Below are 27,394 nucleotides of genomic sequence, written 5' to 3'. Positions count from 1 at the left end.
CCGCATGAGCTCAGAAAACATGTCATCATGAGTGTGTTTTTTTCGCCTTCTAATCTGCGGTAACCTCAGGGATGGAGATGATAGGGGTAGCATAGAAACATTTGCAGGGGGGATAAAAAGGGAGAGTAAAATTTAAGATGATACATTTCTGAGAACTAAAGGAAGACTCTTTCACAGTGAATCAAGCAATTCACAGCAAACAGCACATGTGCTTTAGGTACAAGGTCGCATTTTGCCTTTTATATTGCCGGTATGGTGACACATCACACATGGCTGGGCAACAGAATTCGGTTTCCAGGCAGCCATGGTAAGCCAAAGGGTACACGGGTTTGGCTTCTAACGCCTTCATAACAAGTGGGGATGGTTTCAAACTGCAGCATCCTCCTTTTCCATAGCAAGCAATGCCAGTTGGGTTTGCCATTTAAAAGGAGGGGCTGCGGTTTTTGGGTGGATGTGCAGCACACACCTCCCTCCACATGGCTATCTGGGATGATCTCATTACCCCTCCCCCTGCCGTGTGGCTATGGGATGATCCCTTTTAGCCAAGCGCAAACAGCCCAGCATGAACGGGGTCCTTTTACTGTTCCCTTACAAAAATTCCCCTATTTCAAGCAGGTGACCATGAATGATATCACTCTCCTGAGACTAACACAGAAAGATAAAGACCAAATGTTGCTTGAATGTGACCAAAACCCAGGACCATTCGCTGCCATGCTTTGTGCTGCAATGATTCCAGACTAGTTGCTACTGGCTTGGTGTGGTAAAGGGTCCTACCATGGAGGATGAAATAAGGCAGCCCTCCCCAGAAACCTTCTGCAAAGGCTTTCAGAGTACCTGCAGGAGGGCTTCATGGAGATGTCCCTGGAGGATTCCCGCTCCATCCCCAGTCATATTAACAGACTTTTCCAGTAGCTGTACTGGCCGTGAATGCATCCCAATTCTTCAGGGAAAATCAAACATTAAACACTACTGCTTTTAAACCCTGTACTATAGTCACAAATGTGCATTCACCACATTTGATGAAAAGGTCCTGGCTGCCGTGGAGAACAGATTCACCGCTTGTTTGTTGTGCATTCTCCTCCCCCTCTTCTTTATCCACAAAATCCTCCTCTCGTGTGAGACTCCCCCCTTGCGGGTGTCCACGGACAGTGGTGGAGTAGTGGTAGGCCCGCCCCCTCCCGAATGCCATGCAGCTGATCATAGAAGCAGTTGTATGGGGCTCTGACCCAGAGCTGCAGTTTGCCTCCTTTGTCTTTTGGTAACCTGAGCTCCTTGACTTCCATGCGGCACTGCTGTGTGTCCCTGATGTAGTCTCTGTCCATCATACCCTGTGCAATTTTGTTTATATATATATATATATATATATATATATATATATATATATATATATTCATTCGCATTTTTTCTTTTTGATTGGAGTTCTGCCTGCTCAGATTTTTCTCCCCATACAGCAATCAGATCCAGTGTCTCTCATTCACTCCATGCTGGAGCTTGTTTACAAGTCTGGGGGGACCGCATGGTCACCTGTGCTGCTGAGCTTGCCATGCTGACCAAACAGGAAATGAAATTCAAAAGTTCCCAGGGCTTTTCCTGTTGCCTGTGGCTGTGGTGAGATGAAAATGTACATCATTCAAGGTAGTGGTAGTGTCTACCTGGCTAGTGCATCGGAGTTGAAAGTGCTGCACAGAGCGGTCACATTGGAGCTCTCTGGGATAGCTCCCGGAGGCCAATAATGTTGATTTGCATCTGCACTACCCCAAATTCGACCCAGCAAGGTCAATTTTAGCACTACTTCCCTCACTGGGGAGGAGTACAGAAGTCAATTTTAAGAGCCCTTTAGGTCGACGGAATGGGGTTGCTTGTGAAGACGCATTCATTATAAAAATCAACCTAACATGGCTAAATTCGACCTAACCCTGTAGTGTAGACCAGGGCTAAGTGTTTTCTTGCCAGTCATTTGACTGACAATTACACTTCAGCAAGAAGTGCTGGCCATAGGTTCTACTGCCTGTCAGATGGAAATTAGAATTTCCCTCACTTTAAGAGTAAATGGGATATCAGAATTTTTTCCCCTTTTTAGAGGTATATACCAAGTATATCTATTATCACTTCTTTTGGCCATGGTTATGGAGACAGTCACTCATTTTATCAGAAATAATCCTCATATAAATTTACTGTAGGAAACAGGGAACACAAATTAGCTTTATAGGCAGATGATATCATGGCATTTGTTATGAGTCAAACTCATGCACTGAGACTTGCAAGAGAAATCTTAAAATTTATCATAGTGTCAGGATTTAAAATAAATTACTACAAGTCAGAGCTCCTGGACGTAGGTGTGGGCTCTGATCTAATGAAAGATATTAAAGATAAATACAAATACAAATATAAATGGGCAATTACTTCATTAAGACATCTGAAAATACACATTTCAAAAAGATGGCAAGAGTTATATATTATACACATTAATTATCAATAAAAATAAAAACAGATCTGAAAATTTGTTCAAAATATGAAATATCATGGTTAGGTAGAATTGTGGAAATTAAATGAATATCCTACCCTAAATTAAATTTCACTTTCCAAACAATCCTGGTTTTAGTCTCTAAATGTCTCTTAGATCAATGACAATCTATGATAAACAACTTCATTTGGGGAAAATAAGAAGCCCAGGGTTAAGCAATCCACTTTACAAAGGCCATGGCAAAAGGGAGTAGGCCAGGTGTTAGAGGTGGTGCACTGGGGACATTTGCCCCCTTCTCCCAAAAAAAAAAAAAATCTTCCCAGAAATTATTGTCAAAGGTCAAAATATGTACAAAGTTACCCACTGTTAAGCAGCGGAAATGACAATGATGGGACTATATATTCCTGTCTGTCTGCTGAATAACATTTGTAGCTGACAAGGCTGTTCATTTTAAATACTTTGTCATGTTTAAATATGCTAATCACCTTAAACAGGAAAACCAAATGTGTCTAGATTAGAATCCAAGAGGTCAGTAGTTACCATGGATGTTGCATCAGAGCTGTCATATGCATTCAGTGGTCCAGCACAAAGTATCTTGGTAAACTACTCAAATTCAACTGTTGCAATCAGACAGAGAAGATTTGCAGGACCACGTACTTGTAGCTGATTCCGCATTTATAATTTAAAGGTATGCATTTGTTTGTTTCACTTTGAAAATATAGAGGCACTGTCCATGTAATCTCTCTTCACCAATCACCTTGCTATGATTTCTTAATCTTAATTTTATAATTACTATTTAAAGTATTAAAAGACATCCATCTGTTGTTTTTTGGTAGACCAATCCCCAACGTGTTGCTGGGTAGTATCCTACCAGTGCCATCTTGGTGATGCTAAAATGTAGGCAGGCATCATATTAGTAAGGGTTGGGTAGCATTCTTTCACTGTTAATATGGTTAAGTTCAACCATGCTACCATAAAAAAAAAATGAAAAATATCTGTCAGAGGCTTTAAAACAAAAACACCAGCTTACCAGCATTGATATTATGTAACATCAGCAGGCCAGTCTAGCCGAGTGGCATTTTGGTCCTGGAGACAGAAAGGAAAAAGATCATTTAGGGCCTAGTGCATCTATGTCCACAATGTCTGTTTGACTAAAATTTCAGATGAGAACCTTACTGAACATGAGAGGAATGCGTCTGCAACTTCTAAAGCTGGGAGAGGTAGCTCGGACAATTTAAGTGAGCCATCTGTTCTTATTTGTCATGAAGATTATGATAATCTGTCAGGTCAGCCTCCTTAGCTAGTATCCAGGAAAAAGTCCCAAGCAACAGCTCATCACAAGACAAGACTAGGGCAAGATCCAGCAGCATGGCCATGTCCTCTTGAACTTTCAGACTCAATTTGTTATCTTGAGAGATGTCCTATTCAAGTGACATCTGAAAGTTTTAATTTTCTACAGAGGAATGGCAGATGTTTCACTGCTAAACACCATAGAAGAGTACTACCAAATATAGAAGCTATCAGTCAAAGCTATGTTCCTGTGCAAAGAGCAGAGTTTTCTATTTTCCATGCAATGTTTGCCAGAGCACCTCTCAAGACATCTAAACATCCTGAAGCAGCTTTCGTAAATGGTGTGTCAGACTGGAAGAAGCTGGAAACTAAACTAAGGGAGCACGAGACAACAGACGGTCATATGAACTATTACTAAGGGCCTGACTACACTAATGAGCTTACAGTGGCATAGGTGTACTGATGCAGCTGCACCACTGTAAGATTGCTCGTGTAGCCATTCTATGCTGACAGGAGACAGCTCTCCTGTCAATATAAGAAAACCACCTCCATGAGTGGCAGTAGCTATGTCAGTGGGAGAAGCTCTCCCATTGACATCGCGCTGTCCATACTGGTACTTCTGTCGGTGTAACTTATTTCGTTCAATGACACACCTGAGTGACATAAGTTATACCAACAAAAGTGGTAGCATAGACAAGCTCTAAGTCTGGAGAGTACTGCACAACCATCAAGAATTGTGTGACTACTGATGAAAAGCTGCAGCAGGAAATTGAAGATGAGAAACACCACTGGCATTTAATACTGCAGCAACTTCAACATGTCACACTATTTTTCTGGGAGAAAAAAAAAATCTGCCATTTAGAGCGGATGTTGAATACTTGGGAGACATATGGAATGGAAACTTCCTGGGAGTGACTGAGTTATTGTTAAAAGTATGATCCTGTTTTGGCAGCTGATTTGGATAAAGTAAAGGCAGGTGAAATGTGCATTCTGTTAGTAAGGACACCCAAAATTAGTTCATTAAATTTTTGCATCAAAAAATTAAACAGCAAATTCTGGTGGAAGTGAAAATTGCAAAATACTATGCAGTATTGCTCCACTGTACACCAAATTGTTTTCATGTGGGATAAATGTCTAATTCTTTGGCATGCAAAAATGGATGAAGAATCAGGCTGTGGCTATTAAAGAATCTTTTCTTACATTATTGAATATCAAAGCCAGTACTAGAACTGAACTTGATTAAACTGTTTTGAAGTAGCTAGAAGACATGGGACTTAGACTGAAGAGCCCAAGGTTATGACAATGGCTCAAACATGAGGGGCAAGTACAAGAGTTCACAGGTGCAAATCAAGAAAATTAACTCCATATATGTATCTTGTAGTCACAGTTGAACTGGCTGATTTCTGATGCTGCTGCTTCTTCTCGGAAGTCCAAAAATTTTGTTTGGTGTACTGCAAAGATGGTATATGGTAGCTATATTAAAATGTGACTGTTTCCCTGAAACCTCTGTCTGAAACTAGATGGGAAGCATGGATATATGCTGTAGAAGCTGTTGATGAACAGCTCCTCCAGATTTGTGAGGCATTCTAGGAGCTACATGACTCACTTTCTGAAAGCATGGTTTGCTCACAGGCAAAATCATTGCAGGAGAAACAGTCTACTTAGCCTTTCATAGTAGCCCTCACGGTATGGTACAAGATGCTAAAAGAAATCAGAATAATCAAAAGTCAGTTTCAGGGAAATTATATGGATCTTAGCATGGCATGCAGACTTTAGATTGAATATATTTTTCTTAAGGATCTGTTCTAGGAAATATTTTGGGGAAGTTCTTTGGCCTGTGTTATACAGGATATCAGACTAGATCACAATTGTCCCTTCTGGCCTTTGAATCTACAAACAGAAACTTCAGCAGCCCTCCAGGATTGTAATCAGCCAGTTTCGATGTAGAATTTGAGAAATGGATCATGAGTTGGATGTAGAGCCAGTATTTCCAGTTTATTCACTCAAGGAGACAGAAAAAGAGCTTATTTAAAGTTAGAGCAGCTGTCAGTGAAATGGATACAAAAGAAATTCAGGATTGATTTTTTAAATTCACTTCTGGACATTGTTATTACTGTGGTGTTGTGGCCGTGTTGATCTGAGGATATTAGAGAGACTAGGTGGGTTAGGCAATACATTTTATTGGACCAACTTCTGTTGGTGAAAGTAAGAGACAAGCTTTTGAGCATATACAGAGCTTTTCTCCAGACCTGAGAAGAGCTCTCTAATTGTCATTACAGACATTTACAGGAGATTTTAAAAGTATTTGTAACTATGTGTAGCTCTATTTTCCAAACTGGATAAGGACGACTCTAGAAAAGGCATGTAAAGAATTGAAGCAGACTTACCAGCTGACCTACTGGGTGAACTTGTGACATTAAAACATATTTTGAACACTGATAAAGTAAAAACTCATGAGATCCTGAACTTTTTCAGAAAGAACAAACTGCCCCTGTATGACAGTCTGTACCCCATATTCACCCCTTTTACAAGTGATACATGGCATACAAAAAGAAAAGGAGTACTTGTGGCACCTTAGAGACTAACAAATTTATTAGAGCATAAGCTTTCATGAGCTACAGCTCACTTCATCGGATGCATTTGGTGGAAAAAACAGAGGAGAGATTTATATACACACACACACACAGAGAACATGAAACAATGGGTTTATCATACACACTGTAAGGAGAGTGATCACTTAAGATAAGCCATCACCAACAGCAGGGGTGGGGAAAGGAGGAAAACCTTTCATGGTGACAAGCAGGTAGGCTAATTCCAGCAGTTAACAAGAATATCAGAGGAACAGTGGGGGGTGGGGTGGGAGGGAGAAATACCATGGGGAAATAGTTTTACTTTGTGTAATGACTCATCCATTCCCAGTCTCTATTCAAGCCTAAGTTAATTGTATCCAGTTTGCAAATTAATTCCAATTCAGCAGTCTCTCGTTGGAGTCTGTTTTTAAAGCTTTTTTGTTGAAGTATAGCCACTCTTAGGTCTGTGATCGAGTGACCAGAGAGATTGAAGTGTTCTCCAACTGGTTTTTGAATGTTATAATTCTTGACGTCTGATTTGTGTCCATTCATTCTTTTACGTAGAGACTGTCCAGTTTGGCCAATGTACATGGCAGAGGGTCATTGCTGGCACATGATGGCATATATCACATTGGTAGATGCGCAGGTGAACGAGCCTCTGATAGTGTGGCTGATGTGATTAGGCCCTATGATGGTATCCCCTGAATAGATATGTGGACAGAGTTGGCAACGGGCTTTGTTGCAAGGATAGGTTCCTGGGTTAGTGGTTCTGTTGTGTGGTGTGTGGTTGCTGGTGAGTATTTGCTTCAGATTGGGGGGCTGTCTGTAAGCAAGGACTGGTCTGTCTCCCAAGATCTGAGAGAGCGATGGCTCGTCCTTCAGGATAGGTTGTAGATCTTTGATGATGCGTTGGAGAGGTTTTAGTTGGGCGCTGAAGGTGATGGCTAGTGGCGTTCTGTTGTTTTCTTTGTTGGGCCTGTCCTGTAGTAGGTGACTTCTGGGTACTCTTCTGGCTCTGTCAATCTGTTTCTTCACTTCAGCAGGTGGGTATTGTAGTTGTAGGAATGCATGATAGAGATCTGGTAGGTGTTTGTCTCTGTCTGAGGGGTTGGAGCAAATGCGGTTATATCGTAGCGCTTGGCTGTAGACAATGGATCGAGTGGTATGATCTGGATGAAAGCTAGAGGCATGTAGGTAGGAATAGCGGTCAGTAGGTTTCCGATATAGGGTGGTGTTTATGTGACCATCGCTTATTAGCACCGTAGTGTCCAGGAAGTGGATCTCTTGTGTGGACTGGTCCAGGCTGAGGTTGATGGTGGGATGGAAATTGTTGAAATCATGGTGGAATTCCTCAAGAGCTTCTTTTCCATGGGTCCAGATGATGAAGATGTCATCAATATAGCGCAAGTAGAGTAGGGGCATTAGGGGACGAGAGCTGAGGAAGCGTTGTTCTAAGTCAGCCATAAAAATGTTACCAGCACTCCCAGCTATCTTCGAGACACCACCGATTTCCTGAGGAAACTACAGTCCATTGGTGATCTTCCTAAAAACACCATCCTAGCCACTATGGATGTAGAAGCCCTCTACACCAACATTCCACACAAAGATGGACTACAAGCCGTCAGGAACAGTATCCCCGATACTGTCACGGCTAACCTGGTGGCAGAACTTTGTGACTTTGTCCTGACCCATAACTATTTCACATTTGGTGACAATGTATACCTTCAAATCAGCAGCACTGCGATGGGTACCCGCATGGCCCCACAGTATGCCAACATTTTTATGGCTGACTTAGAACAATGCTTCCTCAGCTCTCGTCCCCTAATGCCCCTACTCTACTTGCGCTACATTGATGACATCTTCATCATCTGGACCCATGGAAAAGAAGCTCTTGAGGAATTCCACCATGATTTCAACAATTTCCATCCCACCATCAACCTCAGCCTGGACCAGTCCACACAAGAGATCCACTTCCTGGACACTACGGTGCTAATAAGCGATGGTCACATAAACACCACCCTATATCGGAAACCTACTGACCGCTATTCCTACCTACATGCCTCTAGCTTTCATCCAGATCATACCACTCGATCCATTGTCTACAGCCAAGCGCTACGATATAACCGCATTTGCTCCAACCCCTCAGACAGAGACAAACACCTACCAGATCTCTATCATGCATTCCTACAACTACAATACCCACCTGCTGAAGTGAAGAAACAGATTGACAGAGCCAGAAGAGTACCCAGAAGTCACCTACTACAGGACAGGCCCAACAAAGAAAACAGAACACCACTAGCCATCACCTTCAGCGCCCAACTAAAACCTCTCCAACGCATCATCAAGGATCTACAACCTATCCTGAAGGACGAGCCATCGCTCTCTCAGATCTTGGGAGACAGACCAGTCCTTGCTTACAGACAGCCCCCCAATCTGAAGCAAATACTCACCAGCAACCACACACCACACAACAGAACCACCAACCCAGGAACCTATCCTTGCAACAAAGCCCGTTGCCAACTCTGTCCACATATCTATTCAGGGGATACCATCATAGGGCCTAATCACATCAGCCACACTATCAGAGGCTCGTTCACTTGCGCATCTACCAATGTGATATATGCCATCATGTGCCAGCAATGACCCTCTGCCATGTACATTGGCCAAACTGGACAGTCTCTACGTAAAAGAATGAATGGACACAAATCAGACGTCAAGAATTATAACATTCAAAAACCAGTTGGAGAACACTTCGATCTCTCTGGTCACTCGATCACAGACCTAAGAGTGGCTATACTTCAACAAAAAAGCTTCAAAAACAGAATCCAATGAGAGACTGCTGAATTGGAATTAATTTGCAAACTGGATACAATTAACTTAGGCTTGAATAGAGACTGGGAATGGATGAGTCATTACACAAAGTAAAACTATTTCCCCATGGTATTTCTCCCTCCCACCCCACCCCCCACTGTTCCTCTGATATTCTTGTTAATTGCTGGAATTAGCCTACCTGCTTGTCACCATGAAAGGTTTTCCTCCTTTCCCCCCCCTGCTGTTGGTGATGGCTTATCTTAAGTGATCACTCTCCTTACAGTGTGTATGATAAACCCATTGTTTCATGTTCTCTCTGTGTGTGTGTGTGTGTGTGTGTATATATAAATCTCTCCTCTGTTTTTTCCACCAAATGCATCCGATGAAGTGAGCTGTAGCTCACGAAAGCTTATGCTCTAATAAATTTGTTAGTCTCTAAGGTGCCACAAGTACTCCTTTTCTTTTTGCGAATACAGACTAACACAGCTGCTACTCTGAAACCTGTGATGGCATACAAAGTATGCCTTGTTCAGTAAATTATGAGGCTTTCAAAAATACCTATCATCATCATCATCCTGGTAAAATATGTGTGGCAAAGTTATGGGATTATACTGTATGATAATAAAGACAGGTTCTGAGTCTGGGCAAGAGTCATACACCAGTTCCCTAAAGACAAATGGTCAGCCGACGCCTAGGCCAGGTTTCAACTAAATCAAATGGACTATCATCTGGCTAAGTGGCCATTCTTTGGCAGGAAAGAGAGTGTGGGCAAAATCTACATCCTGACAAAGGAAACAGGTGGGGGGTTCCCATTCACATAGACTTTATGTTCCTTATCCTTAACCAGGGATGATTCTCAAAGAAGAAAAAGTATAAGAATGGGCCTCCGATGCCTTTTCTCCCTACTCATAGCAGCCACCACATGTGATGAACAAGCTAACAAACAGCTTTGGACTCAGGGAGGGATCCTGTCAAAGTAATTCAGCCAATAAGACTCCTGAAGTAAGTATGTGGGAGAGACTTCCGCTTTAAATTCACTTAGCTGGTTACGTTAGGTATTAGTTGCATTTTACTTTTGTATAACCAATTATGACTTTTATGCCTCATTATTTGTAGCCACTTAAACTTGTTTTATCTAAACCAGCATGTTGGATTGAAGTATTTGGGAAACTTCCCTTGAGATAAGAGGATTCACAGGTATCATTCTCTAATATAAGGACAGACTTTAGATGAGCTTGTGGTGTACTGCCCAGCCCTCTCCTGGACAAGATGCACATTTATGGGGGAAAGTTTGGGACTAGGAATATGCTAGTGTTGCTCTGCCATGGTACTCATACAGGATAGCTGGGAATAATTCACATGCTGGAGGCTATATGAGAGTGGACCAGGAGTGGTTGCTCCCATTGCAAAGCAGTGCAAAAGGTTGGAGAACTGAGGGGATATGCTTGGTCAATGCTTGTATGCTGGGTAATGTCACAACTTCGTGTTCCCCAATGCTTACATAGCATATTGCATGTATTTAATTGCATGCCTCTTACTGTAGCTTCAGCTGAATATGCTCTCCAAGTTAAAGCTCATACAGACTTCTGGTGTCTGTAGGAAAGATTGAGTGCTTTAGCCCTAATTTCTATTGAAAGTTAAGCTGGAAAGCAGTTGAACCTCACAAAATTGATAGGTACTTTTGCAGCCACGAAGGTAAGAATGATTGTGTAATAGTGATTCTACCTACATACAGGGAGAACTTTATATACATTTTAATTTAAGATCAAGGCATTCCAGGCCAGGGGCTGATTTCTGGTGTAACTCATCAGTTTTATGTAGCTGGTAACCTGCAGTGGTTTCAACATGATCTAATTCAGTATTTTGTTTCCACAGACATGTAATTTCAGCAGCTACCATCATCTGTCAGGATTTCAAAAATATGTTAAAAGCATAGGGTAACTGAGAAGCCAACCAGTCAATTCACTTCTTTTTATCATATTTAATATGCAGGAGTTTAGCTTTAAATACTGCTTCCTTGTCGTTTTTAGAACCATCGTGTCTCTTTGTGGTGATGCCAGTTGAAAAATGAAAACCGTATGAAATTTTGTTTTGTCAGTCTAGAGTTGTTTCTGATGTATGCTGTTTTACTGATTGACTTATTTTGTGAATGTGTGTCTTCCTAATTTCTGAGTAGTTCTTAGTAGAGGGTTTTATTATTTCAAGTTTTTCTACAGCATTGTCTGAAAATTAAAATACTGTTGTTTTGATTGCTACATAGAAGATTCCACTTTGAGGTCTTCAGAGTAAGCATAATATAATTTAACATATCACGTTATCACACTTTAAACCTTACTTTGGCATTTGCTGTTATCAGCAGAAAAAAGCGATAGATTAGGTGCAATGTATAAACTATCTCCCTTGCCTTTTAGGGTGATAGATATCATAGAAAGAAGTATTACAAGACTGTCAGTATTTCATTTAATTCTATTTTCATGTTAGATTTTATTTTTTGCAAGTCAGACAGGTAGTATTATACTTAACACATCAGCAGATGGGTGTGTCTTTACTCTTTATATAAATCATAGCAAAATACTGACAGTAGCCAAATTTTACTTCTTTAAACTCTTAAAAGCCAAGATTTTCCAGGGGTCTAAATAGCCCTTGAACTCCTGGAAAGTTGTTTAATAAGTAGCAACAGCCAGATGTTTTGATATATCACTTGCACCCCAATAATGAAGCCTTAGAACTGGACCTGAAAGGAAGGCATGGGTTTACCCAACATTAAGCACTATTACCAAGCTAGTCAGTTCTGAAACTTGGTGTACAGGATAACATGAAGGACTTTGTAGAGGCAGAACAAGTTTATTGTTGTGCAATCAAACTCCACATAACCCCTTAGATAAAGAAAGCATAAGCTATAAATCAATATATAACCACCCTTTTATGAAAGTAACAATAGAAATTTGGGATAATTTGGAAAGCTAAGCCCGTACACATCAATTTCTAATGCTTATATCAATAATGTAGAATTTCACCCCACTAAAAGCCTGGAAAGTTTTGACATTTGCGAAACTTGAAGGTACATCAATATTTGGCAAGTGGTGAAGAGACAAAGTTATCTAACTGGATGAAAAGACACCAAAATTGCAGTATATTAATACTTACAATTAAGACTTTAACTCACCCATGCAAAAAGGAAAACCTAAGCAGAAAATTGATGGAATTTGTAAACAAAAAAAACCTACATCCATGAAACATGAAGGCTTCTTTCCACTCTGTTCAAAAAGATCTGTTACTTACAGAAAATAACTATGTTCATGAAAAGCTGACGTAGGCATAGACACCAAAAATTGAGAAATGGGAGGACATATGGAGCAATGGTTCCCCACACCTTAATAATGAAAGAAAATTACATAAATTTATGAATGGTAGCCAACTCATCTAAAATTAAACAAATTGAACAAATTTAGAAGAGAATGTAATGAAATGGGAAGATTTATCCATACGTCTTTGCTTTTGAGCATATCCACCATTTTGAACAGCTGTTGGACATTCTACAAGGGAAATAACTGGGTGTCTGCTGTCAGATAATCACTTAGTATTTTTATTAAATCATCATGAAAACTCAGTCTTATAAAAGCCATAAAGAACTGATTATTCCTCTCCTACTTGCTGCTAGAATTACCATAGCAAGGTGGTGGAAAAGGAGCGACTCCCCTAAAACTATTGACTGGTATCAAAATGTGTGGAAAGTTCTGGTATCAGAAAAACCATCAAATCAGAATTCTACAGGCATGAAGGAAAAAAAGAGATAACTACTTAGGAGGTCTGGTGGAATTTTGGGGGATTTGGTGGAAGAGGTTCATCACCGACCACCAACCCTGATAATTTGAGAACTTTTTTTGAATATTAAGGAAGAGCCAAAACTGAACTCAAAATTAAGATAAGAACTATAGGGGAAAAAAAGTTTTATAGCATAATTTTGATAGGATAACTAGTAAATAGGTTATGCATTTAAAGATTAAAAAACCCCAGAAGTTTGGACCTAAACAACATGATAAAAGATTTTAATTGATACTACCAACCGACAAGGCAGAAGATGGGTGGGGGGAGGGAGAGGAGGAGAGAAAAAAAAAAAAAAAAAAAAAAAAAAAAGAGAGAACACCAACCACAATGTGTGTTCAATACCAAAAAGTTAAAGAAAGCAAATGGTAGCAGGTCTTATCAATACAGCTTTAGGGATTTACATGGGCCAATTTATTATTGTGTATACACTAAATATCTCTAGTTAATTATAAAATAAGTTAATATTGGTTATAAAAATATATCTGTTAATAAATAAAATTAAATGAAAAAAACAAAGCATTTCCTTCACTGTTTGTGATGGAAAGTAAAGATAACTATGATCATATCAGTTGTTTGACGGCAAGTAAGCAGACATGAGCAACCTTTCCTGAATAATATTAATTTGGTTTTATCCAAGAAACAGTTGTGGAGATGCAAAGTTAGACATTATCCCCAACTATACAGTGATTATTCCACAATATAGTACAGAGCCAGGGATGAGTACCATTTTATTGCCCCAGCAATTCTGGATACTTTCCACTTTAATCAGTGGGCTGGATTTCAATCTCACATGTTGGTGAGAAGTCAGAAGTAATTCTACTTAAGTCAATGGAGTTTCACCAGCATAAAAATAAGCCCCAATTTTGTTGCGATTGCAAATCTAGTGAGGAGATTGAGACTGCTACCCAGACACCTGTGAGATTTGTACTGGCGATCTCTTCATGCTGGGAGTGTTCCTCTAACCCTCTGAGCTCCAGAGGCAAGCCCAGAGCCAAATGGCACTTATTGTGCGCATGTTCTATTCTTTCCACAGACATGTTGACCTCTGACTCCAAAAACAGTCTTCACAACAACATGACTGCCAAATTTTCTTGAAGGTACAGCAGTGGGGGGTGGGGGGGGGGGGAAGAAATCTATTTACTGAAGTACTTTCATTTGATGAGTTCTCAAAACCAAAATTATTTAGAAGTGTTGGTTTCAACAAATATCCAGATTCAATTTTTTTTTTGAAAGAAAGTTTCAAAGCTGTCAGAACATCTTCTTCTGACATTTTCTCAAATAAGAAGTTTCATTTCCTGGTTTAAAACCTCTTGTTTCAAAATGCTAGCTCATTAAAAGAAAGGTGAAAAAAGATTGAAGTCAAATGAAACCTTTTAATTAATCCACTCCAATCTCAATTTTTTGCAAACTAATAATAAAAACATTATCCTAATTTGAAATGGGATAACAAATTAAAAAAATTAGAAATACTCTTGTGCAATAGGAAAATCATTTCCCACCCAGCTGGGTAGACAAAGACCAAGAGGAGAAACAAATTGCAGAAAGTCACACTGTAGCAAAGTGTAGAAGACCTGTTACCATTGTGCATTCTGGTGCCACCATCATTTAAGTCATACAGTATTGTTTCTGTTCCCTGACTGGGTGACTTATAATATTCACACTGTTTCATTATATAACATTTGAAAGTCACTCTTAGCAAGTAGTCTAGAAATTTAACTAAAGTATTGAAACAATTGAAATAAAGCTTCACTATTCATATATTTGTGGAGATCAAATACAAAAGTGTCACAGATAAGGTCAAAAATTTAAATTTCTTTAAAAATTCAATTGTGTGAATATCCCCCCGCCCCCATTTGTTCATCTTTAATTTAAATCAAACACACATCTTTAAATCAGGTAACTTAGCTACAGGTTATGGATCTATAACAGGAGAGGGTGGGTGTGGTTTATGGTCTGGAATGTGCAGGAGGTCAGACTACATGAGTGTCATGATCCTTTCTGACCTTCTATTCCATACCATGCGCATTTCTGATTTTCCATTTTACTAAGCACACTTGTCAACCATCAAACCAGGAATTTAGGACTAAAGTTGTCTGGTAGTGTAGTCATTGGGATGTTGGGAAAAAAACTGGTTAGGCAACTCTGAGAAGAAAGAGCTGAAGTTCAGTGAATAACATGGCCACAGAAGACACTGAAGATGCATTTTGGAAGATAGGATTCCAGAACCAATTCTTAAGAGAAAAGGAATTGTATAATAATCTGCCTTTTAGCAATGGCCAGGATGCCTAAGGGGAGGTATGGATTGTTCAGTAGTTAAGACAGTAGCCTAGGATTTGTGAGACCCGAATACAAGTCCTCACTTTGCCACAGAATTTCCGTGTGACCTTGGGCAACAGGGATGCTAGGGAAATGCTATCTTCCTGGGGTGTTAAAAAAAAAAAAACAACAACACCACACACACAACACTCAAATACTACAGTAATGAGGGCAATGAAAATACTATCGATATTATTTGCACCATAAGGATATACTGAGTAATGCAGTGATGTATATGAGAAAAAAATTCTCTTTCTTAAATCCCTCTACAAGGTATTTTACACCTGGCTGCACAAGGTTTGTAAAATTTTGTTTGCATGCCTGCAAATGAAACGCCATGAGCTTGACTTTTTAGCATTACAACTACACAATCTTGGTAATTACATAATGGGTAAATACACTCACAAACAAGTATTTTTGTGAACAAATACTAATTTGTGAAAAAAGCAAATGTCATACAAATATTTTTTTCAGGAATGACTGCAAGTATAGACTCATTAATCCTGGTTACATCATATTGAAGTGAATTCTGCAGCCTGATTATGTGCTGTATAAGGAACATTCTTTTGTATTTTAAGATAAATTATATATTAAGTGGAACTGCTTGTGTTTTCCATTTTTATTTCAAGCCCTTCCTTGGCAAATGGGCAAAAACATGAGCATATTATATGATAGCTCTTTATGCAAGAAACCAAAAGCAGCACACTTTGGATCTGAACTTAATCACTAAAACTTGTTTATAAATATGATTTTCCAGCATATCCAGTAGAATTTTTGTATTTCTGGTTCATAAAACAGGAGAATTTATTGTTAATTGTTGTAAATTTATTAGCCAACAAAATGTACATTTCAGGAAGCAGGCATTATGGGCTATATAATCCCTTTTAGTACAAAAATGTGCTCATATATTCTAGGGAGCTCTTAGTTCTTATGTATAAGCTTTATTTCCTGTGGCGGTACCAATTTACTTTCTCACAGCTTTAGCAGTGTTCACACTGTGCATTTCTATATCTATTGTAAATGTTCAACAATTTACGGAAGAAATTTTAGTCCTGTCTTTCTTTTAGCTTTAGACCTATAATGCTTAAAGAATGAATGTGCAATCAACATATATAGATAACAACTCCTTGTAGAATAGATGTTATAAATTCCATGAGGGTTTAAGAAGCTGAACCATCTACATTTACTGTACCTCTCGTGTATTGCCCTCTACTAAATAGGTTCTTCAGAGAGACGATTTAGTGAGCTAGAATGTAGTGGTTGTACATTATTTTCATTTCTGGCTTGACATGGATATTGTCCAAGTATTTGTTTCCAATAATAAGAATACAATGATAACCACATTGAGTGTTAAATTTACTATGTTTTATATTCTATAAAACCACAGTAAGATAGAGTTTTATACAGGGACAGATTAAAACTTAATTAAAATGAAACTGAAGTCTATGGAAAAGCAGATTTATCATGTGAAAAAAAGCACTTTCCACTTTCAGTTATATTCAAGTTTATACTGGATAGAAATCCGCTTTTCTGTGGCTCATTCAAGCTACATTTTTACATGCATATACAACGGGTCAGACTTTGAAAGCAATTTAGGCAGCTAGATGTACGGATAGATGCCTAGTGGGATTGCAGAAGCATCTTCCAATAAGTAAAGTTGCATCCATTTTGCAATTCCACCACCTGATTACCTCCTCATCCCCATGTCTTTCAGCAATCAGATTCCACTAACACTCATTACACTAGTATAAGATAGCATTGAATTAAATTCAAAATCTCTTATTTGATAAAATAAAATTGAATGGTATTTGGGTATTGATCACTTATATAACTATATACAGACATACTATATATCTATAGTATAGCTTTGTGTCACCTTAGCAGTGAATATTAGTGTGGATGCTACTTTATGAGTAAAATCAACATTTTCTACCATTTACTGGTTGGACACTCCTACAGGACCACCACCACTTGTATAGCTGTTGGTGCAAACTGACACTACATGTTCATCCATGAAATTGTAAGCCTTTTCTGAGCCTTGAGTTCTGAACTGTTTTATACATATCAATGCGTATAATTTGATTAGTCTATATCATGTAATCCCAGTTTTATGAGCAAAAAGATTCACAAACATTTCATGAGCAATCCAGCAAACGTAGGTCTTTGGTAGAATGACTATGCTACCTCAGAGATGGACATGAATCAAACTCCTGGATCCACATACCTATTAAACAGTACATGTCAGGCCTATCATTTATCTTAATATAGAGATGTTATACTAACTGAGAGGATTCTGTAATACTGGAAAAAAAAATTCTGAAGAAAAAAACCCAACCAACAATAGCTGTTTTCAGAAAAACAATGCCATTGTGGGTAGAAATCTTACTTTTATATATCTGGCCATATATATGGTGAATATGCTTAAACTACTTCTTCAGATTAAAATATCTAATATTTTTAACATAAATATATGGTCTGTATAACAGAGCAACCTCACCAGCCAGGGCATCTCTTCATGGCCAGTTATAGAGTTGCAGCAACTCTGCCTCTGTTTTCCCCACAAAACAGCTCTTTGGTCTTGCAACAATCTACTTCTGCTTACAGCTCCAGCACTCCAGGCAGTCTCACCCTTTCCAGATGAAAGGAGACCTTCAAAAAAACAAAGTTCCAAAAGGCATAAAACAAAGGAATCCTCCACCCAGCCAGGCCCTATCTCTAGTCCCTGCTCCCATACATAATTGCCAGCTGTTACACCCTGACTCCACACCTCTCAGACAGATAGCATAGTTTCAATCATTGTCTTCCTGGCTGAAGCCTTCCTTTCTGCAGCCAATCTGGCCAGTCAAAGTCCCCACAGGCTTTCTTGCCACCTAACAGGCTGCTAATCCTGGATAGGAATTTCCTGTCAGCACTCATCCCATTCACCTCTCAACTGTCTGGACTTCCCCCTTTTTAAGACCAAACCCAGCACAGGTGCAGTGGATGTGGCTACCTGAGCCTAAGTCTGGTCTTAACCCTTTTCAGCCCAGAATGGAGTCACACCTTGTCACAATCTGAATTAGAAAAGGAAGCAATTAGCTCAGAAGAGAATGATATAGAATCTGGAAAGTAAAAAGAACATATGAAAAACCAACAAAAACAAATACACCAGTGTAAATCTAGAGTACCTCTATTGGTTCCAGCAGGAGATGGCCCAATGTCTTTAAGTATTTTTATAATGAGAATATTGTCTGGCAGCATAAAATCCTACCAAGAAATATTTTATGATTGCATGAGGCCAATTTATCATGGTAGATAGGTACAGAGTGGACATTATATAGATAGAGAGAGAGAGAGAGAGCTTCAACTCTGTTCTGCTTTATATATTATAAAACAGAACAGAGTTGAAGCTCCTCTTCTTGTCCAGAGTTTAATTAGTAAAAGCTGGATTTTTCCTGCTTATGTTCATGTGCTTGCAGCTGTTAAGATTATAAAGCAAGTTAGGGACTGTGGTTAAAGAACAAGGAAACTAGGATCCACAAACAATTACAAAGCAGATCCTCCTATTTAGGACAGGCACATACACATGCAGATTACAATGCTATCTCATCAGGGAACCAATTGCATTCAGGAGCCTTTTGGAAGAACGATGTAGGAACATAGTTGTTCCTATTTGGGGAATGATACAAGGGGGTTATTTTTGAATGATTAATTAAAGGGAATCAATCTTCATTGCATTGCAACTGACATGAAAAGCACCATAGCTGTGCAATAATCGCATGCAATTATTCAACTACCCCTTTGGCAAAGACAACTAATTAGTCCTGGTGGTGTCGAGAGATTTTCTTTATACCCAACAAATTGGCAGTTTTAATCAAGTGTTGCTGAAAATTTATCATAGCACAAGGAAAACAATAGGTGAAGATACAAGGCCCCAAGCTGTGTGACTCTAATCTACAATAGTACAAATTTACAATACTAACAACATGATGAATACTACCATTCCCTGAATAAGATGATTATAATTGTATATCAGTTTCAAGCCACAGTAGTGCTTATTTATTTAGAATCATGGAAGGAACCCCTGTCATGGGGCTTACCTAGTAAAAGTTAACCACTGAGGACAATTTTAATCTGGAAGAGTTTAATGTGAATCAAGAGAATTTAGAATGCAAAACTGCACACTCAGCAATGTACATTATTACTATTATTTATTATTTCTACTGCAGTAGCACCCAAAAGCCCCAAATCGGAATGGTGTCCATTATACCGGTTACTCTCCACAGATATATGAAGATATGGACCATATTGCAAAGAATGCCCCAGTCTAAGTAATCCTTAACTAGTATTAATGTATTAGTCCTTAATGCTTAAAATGACATACAGTATGGACCAAATTTTTAATCAGTAAAGTGTCACTCTTGCTTGTGAATATGCATGGCACTATGAGCAAACCAATTTGTGGATATATCTAGAGCAAATGTATGCTCGAATTGGGTAAATGTATGGGCAAATAGGTAACTAAGCACCGAGCTACTTATATGCATTCATATTTATACTGAGGGCATGAAGTCATTTTCCATAGCTCCAGTAAGCTCAGGCCAGTTCACGGCAGATGGCAAGCATGAACATTTTTCTTAAGGATGACTTCTAGAATCTAAAGTTTCGTTAAAAAAGTCTTGGGCACATATGGTTGCAAAGATTACCTTAGAAACGTGAAACAAGTTTAAACAGATGAAGTGGTGTGTTCCTGAGGTTGAAACTGTAGCTCTGAAGTTTGAACTGCTTCCTATCATATCAGCCCTAGTTTTATTATGACAACTTAAATACCTGCTTTACGAAGTATTATTCCATACTCTTCAGGGCTGAAAATGGGAGCTTTATGCCATTTTAAAGAGGAGAACCCATGCATCTAATGACACCAAGTATTGGTTCTAAGTCCTAGCACAGGAAGAATCAGAGGTACTCAGATTGAAAACTGTGATGGTTTTACATAAAAATATTGGTGTAGGTTATTTTTGAAGGTTGTTATGGTCTCCCTTTGAGCCCTAAACAGTGGGACTTCCTGTATATTGATTTACAGAAGGAAGAATACAAAAAACAGCCCCAAAGAACATTTGCTAACTCTTTAAAACAATCCTGAAGTAGCTTCTCTGCAACACATGTGGCTTATCCAAGATAGCTAATGGGATGGTTTGTAGAGCTGGCTGTAAATTTTTGATAATTTTTTTTCACCAAAATGCCAATTAACTGCATCTGAAATGCTATGTTAAACAGGGCTGGTTTGATTAATTTTCTGACTCTAAAAATGCAGAGAGAAAAAATAGTAATTATTGAAACGTTTCATTTTGACATTTTTGAAATTACTTTTCATTTGGAAATTTAAGCAAATAAACTAAAAAGATATTAAGGAGAAACAGGTCACAGCTGAAGTGAAACATTTTGAAATTATTGAAACAAAACATTTTGATTGCCCAACCCTGCTGCAATAAACAAATAAATAAATAAATAAATACATCAGGTTTTTTTGGTTTGTGAACATTTTCAAGATTTCAATGTTTTGTCCCAATTTGGGACAGGTAAAAATTTCAAAAATTTTTACAGGACAGGAAAACCATAGTGGTGAGGTATAAAGCTTTTGCTGGTGCCCATTTGGTGTCACTTACATAACTCACCCATGGTTTTGCCATTCATGAATAACAGCTCATCTTAAACTCATGCTAATAAATACTTTTATACCACACTGCAACCATTACACATATTCCCATTCTCTCCCTCTCTTTCTCTAGATAGGTAGATACACACGAAGAGTTACATACATCTTTGAAAATAAAATTCTAAGTTAATTTAGTGTAAAATCCTTAAAAATCATAACTCTACACATATAAATCGAGTACATCAGAAGTCTTAGAAAATATGTTGTCTTTTTAATATCCACGGTTTCTAAAATTACATTTGAGCTTAGAATGCAAAACTTTTCCTTAGGCTAAATTTCCATTTTCAGTGTTTTATAACTCTGTGAGCAGAACTGCTTTGCATGCTAACAGAAGCATCCATTACTTGTGGCAACATAGTAATTTGTTACATTTTAATACATTTATTTGAAGGGACAAAAATGTTGGGGGTGGGAAGGGGCTAGGAGGGAGAGAGAATAAGGGAGAGAAAATCACCGTACGTACACACAAGAGGTTTTATATATAATCTGAATAACTTCCATCCCTGCAGAGGTCTCTTATCTTAATGACTTTGCTAAAGAAGTTGTCTTGTCAAACATAGTCAAAAGCTTTTGCCTTATATGAATAATTTACAAATGGAAGCAATTTGTCAACAGCCTGACTCAAGATAAAGAAGGTCCTTGGTATGGCAGAAACATGCAAGTGTAGAACAAATATATAGTTACCAAATACTGAAGAATTTTGACTGTCATTCTGCAATGTTAAATTTCTCTGAGTGCATCCTCTCCTACTCAGGGCTGCAGAGGCTTTAAAACTAGTGGGCAACTTGAGTAGGGTATGTGCTATTTTCTTCCACAGCCCCATGTAATGGCAACACCATCCAGCACTGGTCCAAACAAAAATGAATTGTTTTGCACAGATGGATACAGACTGTACAGATTAGATCCATCTCACTCTATGCTGGCTTTCTGATTCTATTCTTACATGTTTCAGAGTAGCAGCCGTGTTAGTCTGTATTCGCAAAAAGAAAAGGAGTACTTGTGGCACCTTAGAGACTAACAAATTTATTAGAGCATACGCTTTTGTGAGCTACAGCTCACTTCATCGGATGCATTTGGTGGAAAAAATTTTTCCAAATGAATCCGATGAAGTGAGCTGTAGCTCACGAAAGCTTATGCTCTAATAAATTTGTTAGTCTTTAAGGTGCCACAAGTACTCCTATTCTTACATGCTACTTCTGTCAAGTTCTTTCATTCTTGAGCTGTCTCACAGTGCCTGGTTCTCGGAGATGGGCAACCAGGGAAAGGGAAGAGACATGAGAACTGATGAATCCAGGATGGAGAGAAAAAGAAAGGTGGGATGTGGGAACCTGGTGGTGGGAGGAAAGATATGAGGAATTCAGGGGGGGAGAAGGAAAGATGAGGGGGATTTTGGCAGGGATGGAAGGAAAGAGATTGGGAAACTGTGAAGGAGGAAGAATTGGGATGTAAGGAAGAGGAGCATATGGGAACTTGCAAATTAATCCTGCTCCCACTGGAACCAATGGCAAAAAACTCGCTTTGATTTAAATGAGAACAGGCTTCATCTGAGGGAGAATCAAGAGTGGGCAGAAAATGGGAGGAAACAGAAAGAGGTGAAAAAACAGAATATAAGTAAAAAAATGAGGGAAAAATAAGGGCATGTCCACTGTATAATGCTATTGCAATTCAGCTGGGGTCCTGCAATTGTGCCACAGTAGTGCAGGCACTTGCTACAGTGTCAGGAAAGGTTTTTCTATCACTGGAGTAAATTCACCCCTCGAGTATCTTCGTGGATGGAAAAATTCTTCTGTCAACCTAGCAGTATCTGCACTGGGCTTAGGGTGGCTTAAATACATGTGAATTTGTCTAGTTGTAAACAGGTCTATGAAAAAAGGAATGGAGATAAGAAATGAATGGTGGAAATAGAAAAAAAAGGGGGCAGAAAAAGCAAGGTGGGAAAAAACTTGTTGAAGGTATGGGAGTGAAAGAGAGAAAGTGTGCTTGCGCATTGAGAGAAGAGAAGATATGGATAATACTAGAGCTGCACAAATGGCAAAAACATATTAACAAACATTCACTGAATCAAAATGCTGACCATGTTCATAACATATTTTGTTAATTTTCCATTGTCTGTTTTTTATTTTGCATGAATGCTTGGGGAGGAAAAAGTGTAACTAGTTAAAGACAGAAAAAATTAACAAACATTTTATTTAAGTACATCAGAATGAAGAAAACTCCAATTATCTTGGAGTCATTGTGGATAGTTCTCTTAAAACAGCTGATCAATATGCAGTGGCAGCAGAGGTGAAAGTGGGACGGTATGGGCCAGTATGGCATACCGGTAAGAAGTGGCCGCTAGTACCGGCCTGTACACAGCCAACATTAAAGCACTGCGCAACAGTGCTTTAATGTTGCTGCCCCTTTTGCACCCCCACTCCGGGCTGCCAAAGGGTAGACACCCTACTAGCAGGGCCGCTGAATGGGGGGAGTGGTGGCAAAAGGGGCAACTGCCCCAGGGCAATTTAAAGTGGCCTGGAGCTCAAAGATGCCAACACTGCTACTGTGGCAACAACAGGAGCCCCGGGCCCTTTAAATCGGCACTGGAGCCCTGGGCGGTGCAGGCCGGACAGTATGGAAGGGCTGGCTGGGGGAGATTGACCCTGAGCCCTGTCCCTTCTGCCCGCAGCCCCACCCCTTCCGGGGTCCCAGAGCTGGGCCCCCATACTGGTAAGTAATTTATCTTACTCTCACCCTGAGTGGCAGTCAAAAAAAAGCTAACAGAATGTTAGGAACCATTAGAAAAGGAATAGATAATAGTAGTTGTGACATTGCACTCCATAATGCTTTATGGAAATATGCTTATGAAAATAAATATGACACAACTGGAATATGTTTTATGCTAGATATGCCATGTAACATATCTCTGCAAAGGTTATGATCTACTGGATATATTCATCCTACTTGTATGCATGTATCATTTTTTGTATTCAAAGTTATGAATATTGGCTATGTACCTGTTTCATTTTAAGTAGCCTCAGTGAGCAGTTGGTCAGCTTCCTGAGAAAAGACTATTCTCAGTAAGTGCCCTATCAAGAAACATTTAAGCTAACAATGAACTTGGAGATGCCAATCCACATCTGAGCTTTCCCAGAAATGTGGCCTGGCTAGTAAGGAACTCAGTCATGCATGGACATGTGACTTGCCCATGTGACTCCAAAACTCCATCTTGGAGTTTGGATTCTGCATAGGAGAGAGGAGGGGGTCTCCACCCACAAGAGAAAGAAGGGGTGCAAAAGGGGCAGAAACGTTAAAGCACTGCCGCGGCAGCGCTTTAACGTTGGCTGTGTAGAGGCCTGCACCAGTGGCCACTTCTTACTGATATGCTGTACTGGAGAAAGAGAAAGAGAGAGAAAGAGAAAGAGAAAGTCTATTTAAGCCCCTGGGAGACCCCTCCATTTTGTCTTCAGCTGGCTCAAGAGATATCCTTTGGGGGTGGAGAGGCTACCTGAAAAAAACTAGAACAAAGAACAGTAACCACAGGGGTGTGTGTGATTGCTGGACCCAGGCTAGAAGGAGGCTAGTCTGTAAAAGAAACTTATAGGAATGTAAGCAGAGTCAGAATGAGCTCTACCCTGACATCTGGTGGCGAGTCATGGTAGGTTGTGGAAAAGAACTTCAGGGGCTGATCTCATTTGCATAGGCACACCCACCCTGCCTAGATGGTCACTTTGGCTGCTGTAGGAGCCCCAGTTTCTCTGTTATTGAGGCAGGAATAAACTGTTATTATCTTGATTATGTGAATCAAGGACAGTGGAACTATACTCGGCCTTTTGTTATGATGGAGGGACTCACCATCAACTAAGCAGCACTCGCTAGGTAAAGGTCATGGGTTCCAAAACCCAGTGAATAGAGAGAGGCTGGGGATAGGTATTAATACTTGGTGGTATGGGTCCCCTGGTTAGGGCCTTATATGCTAATTGCATTTCCTCCTCTCTCTACTGTGGAATATCAGAGCTAATTTTGATTCCATTAGGAGTCTAGTTACAGGCTGCTGAGCTGAATTCATTTTGGGCTAATAGTGCACCAGCACTGAGACTCCCTTATTACAAGCTGAAATCACAAAAGAGCCAAACTTACTAAGAGCTGAAATCACTGAGTGTTGTGTAGTGGGGGAGCCTGAAGATATATGGCGGAGCAGTTTGTGGGATAGAGAGCAGAGCAGAGCGGCTAGTGGAGCATTGCAGTTTACAGGATGGTGAGCAGAGCAGAGCGGCTGGTGAAACGGAGTAGTTTGTCTGATGCCTGGAGCAGCTCATGGGGGTGGCTGGCAGAGCAGAGTCCCATGGAGAGGTGGGGCAATCAGCTTTGGACCACGTACGGTGCCCCTTAACCTTTCCCCCAACCCCATCTCCACCCAGGTTGGGAGGTAAAACTCTGCAGATAAACTTTCAAACTCTGGGGCTGCCCTGACCAGGGACAGAGACTTTTGGGTCGTTGGACTTTTGGGACTTTGGGTGATTTGGGGTTGCTGGACTCTAGAACCAAAGGGAAATGACACACCCCAATTTGCTTGGGGTGGGTTTTTGCTCATGGGTTGTATTATGAATCCTGTTGGTGGTGTTTTCCCAACATAATGCCACATTGTTTCTCTCTGTTATTAAATGGCTTTTTGCTACACTCAGACTATGTGCTTGCAAGAGGGGAAGTATTGCCTCTTGGAGGCACCCAGCGGGGGTGGTATATATTTGTCCCAGGTCATTGGGTGGGGGCTCGAGCCGGTTTTGCATTGCGTTATTGGAATGGAACCCCTAGATACTGAACCCGGCCCTTGTTGCTGCCAACTTTGACGGGCAGAAGGGTTACAGGAACATCTCTGAGGGTGAGATTTCATCTGTAATCACTTTCTTACTGTAGTAGGTTTAGACTTGTGTGTTTTATTTTATTTTGTTTGGTAATTTACTTTGTTCTGTCTGTTATTACTTGGAACCAGTTAAATCCTACCTTTTGTATTTAATAAAATCATTTTTTACTTATTAATTAACCCAGAGTATGTATTAATACCTGTGGAGTGGGGGGGCAAACAGCTGTGCATATCTCTCTATCAGTGTTATAGAGGGTGGACCATTTGTGTTTATACAGGGTATATACAGGGTAAACGGATTTATTTGGGCTTTGGACCCCACTGGGAGACGGGTACCTGAATATTGGGGACAGGAGTACTTTTTAATCTGTTTTCAGTTGAGCCTGCAGATTTTACGGGACATGGTTCAGACCTGGGTCTGTGGTTGTAGCAGGCTAGCGTGTCTGGCTTAAACGCGGCAGGGTTCTGAGGCCCCAAGCTGGCAGGAAAAAGGGCTCAGGGGTAGTCTCAGCACATCAGGTGGCAGTCCCAAAGGAGTTTCTGTGACCCAACCCGTCACAGTAGTATTTTCAGACCTTGAATACTGCGTAATATTCTGATCACCCCATTTAAAAAAAGATATATTAGAATTGTGAAAAGTACACAGAAGAGAAACAAAAGTGATGAGGGGTATGGAACAGCTTCCCTATGAGGAGAGATTAAAAAGACTGGGACTGTTCAGTTTAGAAAAGAGACGACTAAGGGGGGATATCATAGAGGTCTATAAAATCATGAGTGGTGTGGAGAAAGTGAATAGGAAAGTATTATTTATCATATCATACTACACAAGAACCAGGGATCACCCACTGAAATTAACAGGCAGCAGGTAAAAAAAACAAACAAAAGGAAATACTTCTTCAGTCAACCTATAAACTCATTGCCAGAGGATGTTCCAAAGGCCAAACGTATAACTGAGTTCAAAAAGAACTAGATACATTTATGGAGGATAGGTCCCTCAACGGCTATTAGCCAAGATGGTCAGGGACACAACCTCATGCTCTGGGCATCCCTAAATCTCCAACTGCCAAAATCTAGGACTGGACAACAGGGGATGAATCACTCAAAATTGACCTGTTCTGTTCATTCCCTCTGAAGAATCTGGCAGAGGCCACTGTTGGAAGATGGAATACTGGGCTAGATGGACCATTGCTCTGACCCAATATGGCCTTTTTATGTTCTTATGAGGTTCTTTTAATTGTGCAAATATGATATTCATGGGCAAATAAGCATATCTGCAAGTAAACAAGTGTATTCACATATGAATTAATATACTGATCCTAGAAGTGGTTACCTGGCCAGCCTGTATTTACACACACATTTACTCATTGGGAATGTGACAAGAGAAAATGGAAAGTAAAATCTGTTAGACAACTAATAAATCAGGCTTACATCTTCCTCTCCCTCTCAGTCTATAAGGAAGCTAGCTATTTTAAAATCTGGGAACCTAGCCAAATATAAAGTTCTTTCCAAAAGAGGACAGGAAAAGATTTCAAATCCCTTAACATTTTCTTTGCCTGCTTATCCCTTTATATCACTCTCTT

The 27,394-nt window shown here is 39.7% G+C and overlaps 1 long non-coding RNA gene across 1 annotated transcript; it reads right to left on the bottom strand.

Moving 5' to 3' along the window:
* Nucleotides 1-1,558: 1,558 nt before the first annotated feature.
* On the bottom strand, nt 1,559-18,186 carry LOC122460370. The gene is made up of 4 exons (XR_006281634.1): nt 18,047-18,186; nt 17,777-17,928; nt 3,495-3,550; nt 1,559-1,603 (listed from the first exon to the last, which is right to left on the bottom strand). It is a non-coding gene; the product is annotated as an uncharacterized LOC122460370 (long non-coding RNA).
* Between the last annotated feature and the right edge of the window lie 9,208 nt (nt 18,187-27,394).

This window comes from Dermochelys coriacea, chromosome 5 (assembly GCF_009764565.3).
Source record: "Dermochelys coriacea isolate rDerCor1 chromosome 5, rDerCor1.pri.v4, whole genome shotgun sequence".
In the NCBI taxonomy this organism is placed as follows: domain Eukaryota; kingdom Metazoa; phylum Chordata; order Testudines; family Dermochelyidae; genus Dermochelys; species Dermochelys coriacea.
This window is presented reverse-complemented; position numbering and strand designations above follow the sequence as displayed.